Raw genomic sequence first — 16,029 nt, forward strand, 5'->3', positions numbered from 1 at the left:
CACTCTCTCTCTCTCAGTCTCTCTCTCACACACATACACACTCTTTCTCTTTCTCCCTCTCTCTCTCTCACACGCACACTCTCTCTTTCTCTCTCTCTTCTTCTCTTTCACACACACACACACACACACACACACACACACACACACACATGCACATGCACAAACACTCTCTCTCCCCCTCTCTCTCTCTCACACACACACAGAGAAGAGGTCAGGGAGAGGTCAGCGGATGTCACAAATCGATGACGATTTCCTGTCGTGACGTCAGGGTGTGTTGTGACGTCAGTGTGTGTGTTGTATCTCTGTCCTTCCGTCGCCCCACCAGCGGCGTGTATTGACTGCGAGGAAGCTCTCACAGTGAGAATGTCTGCGTCTGCATAACTCAGCTTTGGTGATTTGTCAGCTTTTAACTTATCGATGATGTTCTTGTGCCTTCGTGGGCTGCAACCTCCCATATTAACTCGTGTACACGAGTGGGATTTTTTTGTTTGTTTTTTTTTGTTTGTTGTTGTACGCTTGTTTTTACCCCCGCCACGTAAGCAGCCATACTCCGTTTTCCGGGGTGTGCCTGTTGTGGCGTGTTCTTGTTTCCCATAACCATCCAAACGCTGACATGGACTGACAGGATCATTAATGTTCAGGTTTGATCTCAGGTCTGCTTGCATATATACACGAGCGGGGTTCCGGTGCTTAAAGTGCAGGTTTGCGCATTGGATAAATCCCCACCCTTCACCCACCAGGTGTGTCTGAACCGGGGATCGAACTCAGGACCCACCAGGTGTGTCTGAACCGGGGATCGAACTCAGGAAACTCGGGCCACAATCCATCCCTCAAGCCATTCGTCCGGCGCTCCGGTCAACTTATCGATGATGTGTACGTGGGTTTTCTTTGGATCGGCCTCGTTTGCGAAGTGTGTGTGTGTGTGTGTGTGTGTGTGTGTGTGTGTGTGTGTTTCGTCTTTTTCTGTCTGTCTGTATTTATATTTGTGTCTGTCTTCATGCGTCGGTCTCTGTGTCTGTGTCTGTATGCCGGTGACTATTTGTTTTCTTGTTGTTTTTTGATACTTTAAAAAAAAAAAAAAAATCACCCCAATACATTTTATTCTGCACAATTTTCCTCACCATCTGTTCCATCACAGTGCTCTTCTTTCTGACCATTTTTTGGGTCTAATTCCGTGAAAGGAAATGTTAATATAGACTTTCTTTTCATTAATCGTCTCGTCGAAAAAAAAAGAAGAAAAAAGGAATACTCTTGATTTTTAACATATTTTCTTGTCATTTCTGCAATTCTCCTTTCTCAGCGTTATTTTCAGGAATTAAGTGGAATGGGGGGGAGGGGGGGGGGGTGTTTCAGAGGTGTCACTGTATTGGAACAAATCCATATACGCTGCACCACATATACAAGGCAGAGATGCCTGGCAGCAGCATAACCCATCGCGCTGATCAGGTCTTGCGTGCATATAACATGTTTCTGTACCCGTCAGAGTGGATGTCTTCTGCAGAATGTTGCCAGGTGACAGCACGTTAGTTGTCATGGGTTCTTTTTCAGTGTGCTGAGTGCGTGCTGCACACGGACCCTCGGTTTAACGTCTCACCCAGTAGTTAACTGGACAGTGTTTAACGTCTCACCCCAGTAGTTAACTGGACAGTGTTTAACGTCTCACCCAGTAGTTAACTGGACAGTGTTTAACGTCTCACCCAGTAGTTAACTGGAAGCTGTGTTTAACGTCTCACCCAGTAGTTAACTGGACAGTGTTTAACTCACTCAGTACGGCCAGTCCTCTCTTCTCCTCTACACAGACCCCTGGGATGTCCAGTGGGTGTCTGAATGACCCAACATTTAGCTTCCGTCGTCAGAATTGTGGTATTCTTTGTCAACATTCACCTCTTCAGTATAAGAGCCTTCCGCTTGCAATATTTTGATGATGGTAATTGGGGTGAAACGCTGTTAACGTCGTCTCTTTCGCCGTTCGTATGGAGAGAGTTAACGTCTCACCCAGTAGTTAACTGGACAGTGTTTAACGTCTCACCCAGTAGTTAACTGGACAGTGTTTGACGTCTCACCCAGTAGTTAACTGGACAGTGTTTAACGTCTCACCCGGTAGTTAACTGGACAGTGTTTAACGTCTCACCCAGTAGTTAACTGGACGCTGTGTTTAACGTCTCACCCTGTAGTTAACTGGACATTGTTTAACGTCTCACCCAGTAGTTAACTGGACAGTGTTTGACGTCTCACCCAGTAGTTAACTGGACGCTGTGTTTAACGTCTCACCCTGTAGTTAACTGGACAGTGTTTAACGTCTCACCCAGTAGTTAACTGGACGCTGTGTTTAACGTCTCACCCAGTAGTTAACTAGACGCTGTGTTTAACGTCTCACCCAGTAGTTAACTGGACGCTGTGTTTAACGTCTCACCCAGTAGTTAACTGGACAGTGTTTAACGTCTCACCCAGTAGTTAACTGGACAGTGTTTGTTTAACGTCTCACACAGTAGTTAACTGGACAGTGTTTAACGTCTCACCCAGTAGTTAACTGGACAGTGTTTAACGTCTCACCCATTAGTTAACTGGACAGTGTTTAACGTCTCACCCAGTAGTTAACTGGACAGTGTTTAACGTCTCACCCAGTAGTTAACTGGACAGTGTTTAACGTCTCACCCAGCAGTTAACTGGACAGTGTTTAACGTCTCAACCAGTAGTTAACTGGAAGCTGTGTTTAACGTCTCACCCAGTAGTTAACTGGACAGTGTTTAACGTCTCACCCAGTAGTTAACTGGAAAGTGTTTAACGTCTCACCCAGTAGTTAACTGGACAGTGTTTAACGTCTCACCCAGTAGTTAACTGGACAGTGTTTAACGTCTCACCCAGTAGTTAACTGGACAGTGTTTAACGTCTCACCCTGTAGTTAACTGGGCAGTGTTTAACGTCTCACCCAGTAGTTAACTGGGCAGTGTTTAACGTCTCACCCAGTAGTTAACTGGACGCTGTGTTTAACGTCTCACCCCAGCAGTTAACTGGACAGTGTTTAACGTCTCACCCAGTAGTTAACTGGGCAGTGTTTAACGTCTCACCCAGTAGTTAACTGGGCAGTGTTTAACGTCTCACCCCAGCAGTTAACTGGACAGTGTTTAACGTCTCACCCAGCAGTTAACTGGACAGTGTTTAACGTCTCACCCAGTAGTTAACTGGACAGTGTTTAACGTCTCACCCAGCAGTTAACTGGACGCTGTGTTTAACGTCTCACCCAGTAGTTAACTGGACGCTGTGTTTAACGTCACACCCAGTAGTTAACTGGACAGTGTTTAACGTCTCACCCAGTAGTTAACTGGAAGCTGTGTTTAACGTCACACCCAGTAGTTAACTGGACAGTGTTTAACGTCACACCCAGTAGTTAACTGGACAGTGTTTAACGTCTCACCCAGTAGTTAACTGGGCAGTGTTTAACGTCTCACCCAGTAGTTAACTGGACAGTGTTTAACGTCTCACCCAGTAGTTAACTGGACAGTGTTTAACGTCTCACCCAGTAGTTAACTGGACAGTGTTTAACGTCTCACCCAGTAGTTAACTGGACGCTGTGTTTAACGTCTCACCCAGTAGTTAACTGGACAGTGTTTAACGTCTCACCCAGTAGTTAACTGGACAGTGTTTGACGTCTCACCCAGTAGTTAACTGGACGCTCTGTTTGATGATCAACTCAAGTGTGGGAGAAAGGGGCAGAGCGGACTTCAAACTCAGACCCCCCCGGCCACTCTACAGTCAGATGACCGTCTTAACCATTCCACAACCCTCGTCCCAACACGAGACACTCTCCCACCCTCCTTCCCTCCAACTTGTGAGCAAAGGCCAGAGCGGGACTGGAACCCAGACCTTGACGGACACTGTGTTGGCAGTTAAACCGTTCTCCCATCCACCCCCCGCCCCCCCGGCCATCCTCCCCCCCCCCTCCCGCCTCCGGTGTGTAAGCATTCCAACAGGAAGTGGGCTGAAGAAGAAGAAGCCACTAAAAGCAAAAACAGTTAGACAAAATCTTTATAATCTTTACATTTACATCCGGCCCTGGCCTTAAAGAGGCAGCAGAGGTGAAGAAGCAGAAAGTGACCGAAAGGAAAGAAATGAAAACACATTTAACACACACACACACACACACACACACACACACACACACACACACACACACACACACCTATATCCAGATTATTCCACCGTTCACAGCCATTCCACCCAAAGAAGAATAAAAGAAAATAGCAAATGAAAAAACAAAACGACCCCCCCCCACCCTACAACCCTACCACCAGCTCTCTCTCTCTCTATTTCACACACACACACACACACATACACGCGCACACACACATGCACGCACACGTATACACACACACACACACACACACACACACACACAAACACACACACACAACACAAACACACACATACACGCACACACACACATATACACACACACGCGCGCGCGCGCGCGAACACACGCACACACACACACATACACACACACACTCACATACACGCACACACACACACACATACACGTACACTCACACAAACACATACATGCACACACACAAACACACACACATACACACACACACACACACACACACACACACACACACACACGCACACATACACGCACGCACACACACACGCCTACACACACACATACGCGTACACTCACGCAACAAACACATACATGCACACACACATATACACACACAAACACACACGCACACATACACGCACGCACACACACACGCACACACATACACGTACACTCATGCAACATACACACACACACACACACACACCCCAAGAGGAAGGAGGGGGGGGGGGACAGCTGACAGTCTGACGATCGATAATCTTGCATCATCATCAACACCAGACACCGCCACACCTTCCTCCCTCTGTCTCACTCCACTCCTCTCTTTCTTCACTCCACTCCTCTCTTTCTTCACTCCTCTCTTTCTTCACTCCACTCCTCTCTTTCTTCACTCCACTCCTCTCTTTCTTCACTCCTCTCTTTCTTCACTCCACTCCTCTCTTTCTTCACTCCACTCCTCTCTTTCTTCCTGCCTTCCCCGCTCTCTCCATTCATCACACGGCCGCCGTGACGTCATGCATGCCCTATTTTCGTCACCCTGACTCAGCAACCAACTAGAAAGCGTCTACCATTGCGTGTGTGTGTTTTTGATTATTCGTTTGTTTCGGGTTTTTTTAATTTGGTGTTTTCTTCTTCTCCTTCTTCTCCTTCTGCGTCTTCTTCGTATATTAACTTTTCAACACACACACAAAAAAGTAGAAAATAAAGAGAAGAAAAAAGGAAAGAAAAAGAAAAAGAAACAAAAATTAAAAGAACGCCAATATGGGTGAGTACCAGTCCGGTTTCAACCGGTTCGTCTCAACAGGATATCGTGCCATCGGGTGAGACAGCACGTCACTGTGCTGTGTCGATAACATCGGGTGGTTCAAGAAAAGGGAAAGAGTAGAAAAGAAAAGAAAAGAGAGAAAAATAAAGAGAGCAAAAGAACATGCAGTAATTACAACCAATCCATTGTTATCAGGCACTTTTGTATTCCGCTTCTTCTTCTTCTTCTTCTTCTCCTTCGTCATCGGAATGTCTAACTGGTTTCCTGACTGTACTCTTCAGAGCACTGGTGATGCCAGTGTTTTCGGGGTGTGCTTAGTCATACGTATTGGTTTGCGTGACTTGAAATTTCCGCCCGTTACTCTTCAACAAAGAAAGAAGGAGAGAGAGAAAAATGAAATGAAAATAATGGTTTCTTCTTTCGGAAATTCATAGAAAAAAGAGAGAAGACAACAATGTTTATAAAGTGTAAAAACACTTCGTTTGAGTTGCATTGAGCTGTGTGTGTCTCTAGAGGTGTGTGTGTGTGTGGTGGGTGGAGGGGGGGGGGGGTGCTGGAGGAGGGAGGGTGATGGGGGATTGGGGCGAGGACGGTGGGGTCGGGGTATGGCAGGGGTGGGGGTGGGGGGCGAGGGTTGTATGGGTGTGCGGGTGTGTGTAGGGTGTGTGTGTGTGTGTGTGTGTGTGTGTGTGTGAGCCTACGTGCGTGTGTGTGTGGGGGGGGGGGGTGTAGGTGGAGGGTTGTATGTTTGAATGGGTGTGTATGGTGTGTGTATGTGCGAGCGTACGTGCGTGCGTGTGTGCGTGTTTGTGAGTGTGTGTGTGTGTGAGTGTGTGCGTGTGTGTATGTGTGAGTGTATGTGTGTGGGGGCGGGGGTGGGGGCTTGGGAGCAACATGGCCGTCCGGACAGCAGCAAACCAGTCTTCACACTGGCAACAGCTAAGGGAGTAACATGGCCGTACAGACAGCAGCAAACCAGTCTTCACACTGGCAACAGCTAAGGGAGTAACATGGCCGTACAGACAGCAGCAAACCAGTCCTCACACTAGGCAACAGCTAAGGGAGCAACATGGCCGTACAGACAGCAGAGAAACCAGTCTTCACACTGGCAACAGCTAAGGGAGTAACATGGCCGTACAGACAGCAGAGAAACCAGTCTTCACACTGGCAACAGCTAAGGGAGTAACATGGCCGTACAGACAGCAGAGAAACCAGTCTTCACACTGGCAACAGCTAAGGGAGTAACATGGCCGTACAGACAGCAGCAAACCAGTCTTCACACTGGCAACAGCTAAGGGAGTAACATGGCCGTACAGACAGCAGCAAACCAGTCTTCACACTGGCAACAGCTAAGGGAGTAACATGGCCGTACAGACAGCAGAGAAACCAGTCTTCACACTGGCAACAGCTAAGGGAGTAACATGGCCGTACAGACAGCAGAGAAACCAGTCTTCACACTGGCAACAGCTAAGGGAGTAACATGGCCGTACAGACAGCAGAGAAACCAGTCTTCACACTGGCAACAGCTAAGGGAGTAACATGGCCGTACAGACAGCAGCAAACCAGTCTTCACACTGGCAACAGCTAAGGGAGTAACATGGCCGTACAGACAGCAGCAAACCAGTCTTCACACTGGCAACAGCTAAGGGAGTAACATGGCCGTACAGACAGCAGCAAACCAGTCTTCACACTGGCAACAGCTAAGGGAGTAACATGGCCGTACAGACAGCTGCCTGTCCGCTGCCAAACACGCACAGCATCAAAGCAAGTGGCGGACTGAGAAAAAGCCGAGTGTTTAAAGTGTTGGACTTTCAATCTGAGGGTCCTGGCGCCCGGTGGGTAAAGGGTGGAGATTTTCCCGATCTCCCAGGTCAACATTTGTGCAGATCTGCTAGTGCCTGAACCCCCTTCGTGTGTATACGCACGCAGAAGATCTAATACACACGTTAAAGATTCTGTGATCCACGTCAGCACTCGGTGCGTTATGGAAACAAACACATACAGCATGCACACATCCCGACCCCCAACTCCGCCCCCGACCCCCACTCCCCGAAAACGGAGTATGGGTGCCTACATGGAGGGGTAAATAAACAAAACGGTCATACACTACCCAGGTGGGCAGCCTGCTGTGCAAATGACCCCGTGTTTGTAAAGCGCTCAGAGCTTGGTCTCCCACCGAGGATAGGCGCTATGTGCGTATCCATAAAAAAATAAAAAAAATCAAAGACGCAGACGACAAGAGAGGTGTGGCAGGATGGGTGGGGGTGGGGGGGGGAGGGGTGACTGGTGGCCAGAAGGACAGTAAGTTGTCCCCCCCCCACCCCCACCCCCCGCATCCCCTCCCCCACCCTCTATGTCCCGCGCAAGACACACAGTGCTGTTTCATTGAGGAGAGCGGTCCATTACACAGGGACCACTGTGGTATGGCTGGAGGTCAGTCATAAAGAAAAGAAAGAAAAACGAAAAAAGAAAAGAAACTTGCCGAAAACGGCGTGGGGCTGCCTGCATGACGAAGTAAAAAACAAAAACAAAAACGGTCGATCACTTTCAAACCACACGTGCACACGAGTAACGGAAAACAAGAAAGAAAGAAAGAAAAAAGTAATGCCCTCATTCTCGCCAGTGTTACAGGTCAACGGTGCTTACGATTCTGGACGTACATAAGCACATACATACGTATCATCTGATTCTTGACACTCCAAACAGACCTCCCATAAAACAGCATCTGGCTTCCACAGTGCAATTATTGGGCACCACAGTGTCCAGCTTTATCAGTTTAACCCCGTCCACACCAAGTGATTAAATGGCCATTAACCCCTCACGTAAATTGCAGTTTGCGGGCATGCTAAAACTAGGTGACTAATTTTGGTTGACCCTAAAAAGAAAGGTCGGTAAGCTGAGCACCAAAGACCTGACCGCCAGTGTGCTGGAGTATTTGTATTTGTATTTGTATTTCTTTTTATCAAAACAGATATCTCTGTGTGAAATTCGGGCTGCTCTCCCCAGGGAGAGCGCGTCGCTACACTACAGCGCCACCCATTTTTTGTGTGTGACTGGTAGAGCACTGGGTGTTGGAGTGTGAATGGTTGTGTGACCCAAAGGACAAAGTTATGAGCTGGATTGTTGGGGGGCCATCTCTCTCTCTCTCTCTCTCTCTCTCTCTCTCTCTCTCTCTCTCTCTCTCTCTCTCTCTGTGTGTGTGTGTGTGTGTGTGTGTGTGTGTGTGTGTGTGTGCTATCGTGTCTTAATTTTTGTGTTGTAATTGTCTATTGTTTCTTCAAAGGACCTGTGATGCTTGTTCAATTCTCGGTTTGATTATACATTTATGTTTTGCACCTCTTCATACGGGGCTAAGGCCTCAAATGAATAAAACACCTGAATCTGACACTGAATCTTTCTCTTTAAAAGGATAGCTTGAAAAACTATATTTTTCTGGAGGGAACGAAGACGAGATTCATGTACTGGCAACTGATATGCTGAGAAAGAAATGTTCATCCAGGTATATGTACAGTTGAAGGATTCCCCTATTACCCCACTTAATTGAAAATGTCAACAACATTGTAATTAGAGATGTAGCACTGTTTGTTTTTTATGCGTTACAACAGAGAGCAGAAAACTCCCAGTCTGCAATGTAAGACATGTTTCTAAATTACCCTCAGGTTATTTTCCTGTTATCAGCTCATTCTTTCTAAATTGTGTTGTTCATCCAATCTAAGGTTTGGTTTTCAAATGTGTGTGTGTTCAACACGTGCAACCATTTGAAAACAGGTCAGTGGGCTTACATCAGAGTTCTCTCCTTCTCCTCTCTCCCCTGTGTGTGTGTGTGTGTGTGTGTGTGCGTGCGTGCGTGTGTGTGTGTGCGTGTGCGTGTCCGTGTGTGTGTGCGTGTGTGTGCGTGTGTGTGTGTATGTGTATGTGTGTGTGTCCGTGTGTGTGTGTGTGTGTGTGCGTGTGTGTGTGTGTGTGTGTGTGTGTGTGTGTGTGTGTGTGTGTGTGAGGCCCCTCAGTAACGCTGTACCAGCGGCTCCACAAGAACGGCTAGATTTAGGGCAGTTCTTTTAAGGCCTCTCTGCCTGTCTGTCCGTCTGTATTTCTGTCTATATGCCTATCTGTCTGTCTGTCTGCCTGCATGCCTCTCTGTCTGTCTACATGCCTCTCTCTCTGTCTGTCTGTCTGTCTGCATGCCTCTGTCTGTCTGTCTGTCTACATGCCTCTCTGTTTTTCTGTCTGTCTGTCTGCAAGCCTCTGTGTCTGCCTCTGTCTGTCTGTCTGTCTACATGCCTCTCTCTCTGTCTGTCTGTCTGTCTGTCTGTCTGTCTGCATGCCTCTGTCTGTCTGTCTGTCTACATGCCTCTCTGTTTTTCTGTCTGTCTGCCTGCATGCCTCTGTCTGTCTGTCTGTCTGCATGCCTCTCTGTCTGTCTGTCTGTCTGCAAGCCTCTGTGTCTGCCTCTCTGTCTGTCTGTCTGTCTGTCTGCAAGCCTCTGTGTCTGCCTCTCTGTCTGTCTGTCTAAATGCCTCTCTGTCTGTCTGTCTGCAAGCCTCTGTGTCTGCCTCTCTGTCTGTCTATATGCCTCTCTGTCTGTCTACATAGCTCTTTGTCTGCTGGTGATGGTGATAGTAGTAGTAGGAGGAGGAGGAGGAGGAGGAGGAGGATGTCTTGAGTGCATGGATGGGTCTCACTACTACTACTATCAGTTGTGGTAGTAGTAGTGGTAGTAGTGTTATTGTTATTGTTGTAGTTGTTATCATTATCATCATTATCGCCAAAATGTTTTTCATCGTCTTAACGCCGGCTGTACAATCACTGTATGAAGAGTAAATCAAGAAAACAATTGCATAAATTGTCATAATTCAAAACAATGATAATTTGTATTTTCATTTGTAATCCATCCTGTTTGCCACCTTCGAAAATGGACTGAAGCGCGTCACATAAATTTGGATATATGATATGTACATCATGCTGTGTACATGTTTGTGTTAACTGTTGAGGAAAATGATCATATGTTCTTTATTTTCTTGGCTGTCTTTTAACTTTATCTTAACACCTTCAGGGTACGAACGTCTTGTTTGTCTTTTTACTTTATCTTAACACCTTCAGGTATGAACGTCTTGTCTGTCTTTTTACTGTGTCTTAACACCTTCAGGGTACGAACGAACGTCTTGTTTGTCTTTTTACTGTATCTTAACACCTTCAGGTAAGAACGTCTTGTCTGTCTTTTTACTGTATCTGAACACCTTCAGGGTAGGAACGTCTTGTCTGTCTTTTTACTGTATCTGAACACCTTCAGGGTAGGAACGTCTTGTCTGTCTTTTTACTGTATCTGAACACCTTCAGGGTAGGAACGTCTTGTCTGTCTTTTTACTGTATCTTAACACCTTCAGGGTAGGAACGTCTTTTCTGTCTTTTTACTGTATCTTAACACCTTCAGGGTAGGAACGTCTTGTCTGTCTTTTTACTGTATCTCAATACCTTCAGGGTAGTAACGTCTTGTCTGTCTTTTTACTGTATCTTGTCTGTCTTTTTACTGTATCTGAACACCTTCAGGGTACGAACGTCTTGTCTGTCTTTTTACTGTATCTGAACACCTTCAGGGTAGGAACGTCTTGTCTGTCTTTTTACTGTATCTTGTCTGTCTTTTTACTGTATCTTAACACCTTCAGGGTAGTAACGTCTTGTCTGTCTTTTTACTGTATCTTGTCTGTCTTTTTACTGTATCTTGTCTGTCTTTTTACTGTATCTGAACACCTTCAGGGCACGAACGAAAGGACAGAATCTTGGCCTTCCTTGGGAAGCAACCTTGGAAGAAGACATTGACACGAACAGTGCTGTGCCAAGTTACTTGGGTATTTTCCTCAGTCTGTTACCGGCAGCGACGCTGCAGAACCCCCACCACCCCCACCTCCACCCACCGCACACACGCGCACACACACACACACACACACACACAACAGTACCTAAACACACGGACCTTTGTCACGGTCAGACAATGGAGGAATGACTCTAGTGTCCCACAACAGACAAAGCGTTTCGTGCAACACACGTGTGAGTCTGGGGAGAGAGGGAGGGAGGGAGGGTGGGTGGTGTGAGAGGGGGTGGTGGTGTGTGTGTGTGTGTTGGGGGGGGGGGTGAAGGAAAGATGGGGAAAAAGTAACAATGCCTAACAATGTCGAGGGCGATATATTATGTCTTTTTTTCTTTCTTTTTTTTTATCCCGTGCATTGTTTTATGTTAGGATGGTTGTCGTCATCTTTATCGTTGTTCTCGTCGTTTTGCTGAGTTGCGTAATGCTGTGTTGTGTCGCACTATGTTGCCTTGCGTCGCATCGCGTCGCGTCGCTGTAACGTGGCGCCATCTGTAGGTTTTTTCCCCCCAGTTCCCCAGTATTGTGTTTACCTACCAACATGCTGCCGGCTTGACTTATTCCCTGCAAAATGGTGCCTGCAACATTTCAGTCGATCCCTTGCTGCCGTGGTTTCGTTTTCAGTCGCGAATTAATCCCACACCACACACAGGACGTTGGTTTAGTAGTGTCTCGCCCGAAAGTCTGATCGTCGGAAACCCTGGTAGGAAAAACATGTCTACAACAGTCTGCAACGTGAAGGGGCACTGGCCGTAGTTTCAAAGTCTGAAAAAAAAAAGAACAAAAGAAAAAAAAGGCAGGCTCTTTGATGGTATTCCAGCTAGATTATGGTTACGGTCGTGACATTGCAAGACTGTCATCATCATCATCATCATTTTCATAGTGGATACTTGCTGAGCGCTTTCTCCCTCAAGAAGGAGATCAAGGCGCTTTACAATAAACATTAAACACATACACACATATGACATTACTCACGAAAGGAAGAAAATAATGATTTAACACACAAAGCATGAAACATATTCAAATACTGCGTATTACAATATATATTTACACACACACACACACACACACACACACACACACACACACACACACACACACACCATACACTACGGACATTCATCTCGTGACCGTCAACACTGAAATGCGGAACCAAGGTGCCTGCAAACCCGCAGTGATGGGATCTTTGATGGAACTCTGATTATGTCTCCCACGTGCTGTGTAGGAGTCAGTGGAGTCAATACCGTGTTTTTAGCCAGACATTAGAAGCTGCTGACATCAGGACGGCGATACAGAGCTTTTCCATTGAGCTGCTGTCATGGTACAGAGCTTTTTCATTGAGCTGCTGTCATGGTACAGAGCTTTTTCATTGAGCTGCTGCCATGGCAAAGAGCTTTTCCATTGAGCTGCTGCCATCAGGACGACGGTACAAAACTTTCCCATTGAGCTGCTGCCATGGAACAGAGCTTTTCCATTGAGCTGCTCTCATCAGGACCATGGCACAGAGCTTTTCCATTGAGCAGAGCTTTTCCATTGAGCTGCTGCCATCACGAGGACGGTACAGAGCTTTTCCGTTGAGCTGCTGTCATGGTACAGAGCTTTTCCATTGAGCTGCTGTCATGGTACAGAGCTTTTCCATTGAGCTGCTGTCATGGTACAGAGCTTTTCCATTGAGCTGCTGTCATCAGGAGGACGGTACAGAGCTTTTCCATTGAGCAGAGCTTTTCCATTGAGCTGCTGTCATCAGGAGGGCGGTACAGAGCTTTTCCATTGAGCTGCTGTCATCAGGAGGACGGTACAGAGCTTTTCCATTGAGCAGAGCTTTTCCATTGAGCTGCTGTCATCAGGACGACGGTACAGAGCTTTTCCATTGAACAGAGCTTTTCCATTGAGCAGAGCTTTTCCATTGAGCAGAACTTTTCTATTGAACTGCTGTCATCAGGAGGACGGTACAGAGCTTTTCCATTGAAATCCACAGCTCACAGGGCCTGTTTCTCACGATCTCTTCATCTCTTACATTCCCAGGTTTAAGAGCCATGTGTGTGTGTGTGTGTGTGTGTGTGTGTGTGTGTGTGTGTGTTGTGTGTGTGCGTGCGTGCGTGCGTGTGTGTGTGAGTGTGTGTGTGTGTGTGTGTTTTGTGCGTGCGTGCGTGTGTGTGAGTGTGTGTGTGTGTGTGTGTGTGTGTGTGTGTTGTGTGCGTGCGTGCGTGCGTGTGTGTGTGTGTGTGTGTGTGTGTGTGTGTGTGTGTGTGTGTGTGTGCGAGGGAGTGAGGGAGTGAGTGAGAGAGAGATATAATTAGAGATAGAGAGAGAGAAAGAGAGAGAGAGAGTGCGACAGATATAATTATATATATATACATATATATATATATATATATATATATAGAGAGAGAGAGAGAGAGAGAGAGAGAGAGTACATGCGAAAGTACGTACATAACATTTTGTAATTTGTTTTATTTTCTATAATAAGCTATTTTTGATAGTCCCAAACTGAAAAATGTGGCAATATACAGAATGGATGATGTGCAACATGACATGTGTGAAGTTAACATGAATGTCTTTCATGATGTGTGAAGTTAACATGAATGTCTTTCATGATGACTGTCACGCGCTCTATAAGAGAGACGGACTCTGATCTCCCGCCAAACCCAGTTCTAACACCCACACAACACACTGACTTCAGGAATATCTCATTTCACCCCACCCCACCCCATCCCATCCCATCCTATCCTGTCCCGTCCCGTCCTATCCCATCCCATCCCATCCTATCCCATCCTATCCTATCCTGTCCCGTCCCGTCCTATCCCATCCTATCCCATCCTTTCCCATCCCATCCCATCCTAACCCATCCCATCCTATCCTGTCCCGTCCCGTCCCGTCCTATCCCATCCCATCCTATCCCATCCCATCCCATCCTATCCCATACTGTCCTGTCCCGTCCCGTCCTATCCCATCCCATCCCATCCTATCCCATCCCATCCTATCCTGTCCTGTCCCGTCCCGCCCTATCCCATCCCATCCCATCCTATCCCATCCCATCCTGTCCTGTCCCGTCCTATCCCATCCCATCCCATCCTATCCCATCCCATCCCATCCTATCCCATCCCATCCTGTCCCGTCCCGTCCTATCCCATCCCATCCCATCCTATCCCATCCTATCCTATCCTGTCCCGTCTCGTCCTATCCCATCCCATCCTATCCCATCCCATCCCATCCTATCCCATCCCACCCCACCCCATCCCATCCTATCCCATCCCATCCCATCCCACCCCATCCCATCCCATCCCATCCCATCCCATCCCATCCCACCCCATCCCATCCTATCCCATCCCATCCCATCCCATCCTATCCCATCCTATCCCATCCTATCCCATCCCATCCTATCCCATCCCACCCCATCCCATCCTATCCTATCCTATCCCATCCTATCCCATCCCACCCCACCCCATCCCATCCTATCCCACCCCATCCCATCCCATCCTATGACATCCCACCCCATCCCATCCTATCCCACCCCATCCCATCCTATCCCACCCCATCCCATCCCATCCTATCCCACCCTATCCCACCCCATCCTATCCTATCCCACCCCATCCCATCCCACCCCATCCCATCCTATCCCATCCCATCCCATCCTATCCCACCCCATCCCATCCTATCCCACCCTATCCCATCCCATCCCATCCTATCCCACCCCATCCCATCCCATCCCATCCTATCCCATCCCATCCCATCCCATCCTATCCCATCCCATCCTATCCTATCCCATCCCATCCTATCCCATCCCATCCCATCCCATCCTATCCCATCCCATCCTATCCCCATCCTATCCTACCATATCCCATCCCATCCTACCCCATCCCATCCTATCCCATCCTGTCCTATCCCATCCTATCCCATCCCATCCATAGTAGTAGCAGGAGTTGTATTTTCACTTTATTTTGTTTTGTACTCAAGTTCAACTTTCTTTTCATGATCAACTATTGTGGGATTAAAGAGGCTATGTCAGTCTTGAATAAAAGCTAATTTGTGTTTGCACATTTCTTGGTTTAAACATTTTTAATATCAAGAAACAAGGTGCAATACAGGGTTCAATTAAGAAGATTTGAGCAACAACAAGCATGAGCTTGTATTGTTTTCGTTCATATGCACATTTCTTCTATCACTGCTGCTGTGTGCACATGTCAAATGATCGGTATAAGGACAGGCCCGGCGCTTCCCTTTTTGAGGAAGTGTCTGTGTTTGTTTCAATGTACCTTTTATTTACCTGTGTGCTGGCTGAATCGGTAGCGTGAGCAGCACTGACTTGAAGTTGTGTACCTTGTGAATGGAGAGAGTTACCACTCTTTACTATTGTGTGTATGTTTGTCATTGTGTTTGCTGATGGTTTGTGACACGTTAAAGATGTAAGCTGAGGCTTCTTGTTGCTTCAGTTTTCATGATCAACTATTGTGTGTATGTTTGTCATTGTGTTTCAGTGCTGATGGTTTGTGACACTGACGTGAAAGTCGTAAGCTGAGGCTTCCTCTTGCTTCAGTTTTCTTTTCTCTTTATTGAACGCTGTATTTTGTCTTCTTTCGTGATATTAGAAATGTTTCTTGAAAACTATTAATTCAGATAAAATAAAAACCTAAATGGAGACATGAATGAAACTATATATATATAAAAAAAACAACAACAAAAAAAACAACAACTGAAAACCCAAAACTGAACAACTGATTACAGAAACGCGGCAACAACAACAACAATAATAATGATAATAATAGTGGTAATAATATATTACTAGGTACTACT

At 46.8% G+C, this 16,029-nt stretch overlaps 1 protein-coding gene across 1 annotated transcript in view; it reads left to right on the plus strand.

Annotated features, from left to right (window-relative positions):
- The window catches only part of LOC143291428 (sodium- and chloride-dependent glycine transporter 1-like), a 96,724-nt gene that overhangs the window by 1,321 nt on the left and 79,374 nt on the right, over window positions 1-16,029 (plus strand). The gene's annotated exons all lie outside the window — the stretch shown is intronic.

The sequence above is a fragment of the Babylonia areolata genome, chromosome 17 (genome assembly GCF_041734735.1).
Source record: "Babylonia areolata isolate BAREFJ2019XMU chromosome 17, ASM4173473v1, whole genome shotgun sequence".
Classification (NCBI taxonomy): domain Eukaryota; kingdom Metazoa; phylum Mollusca; class Gastropoda; order Neogastropoda; family Buccinidae; genus Babylonia; species Babylonia areolata.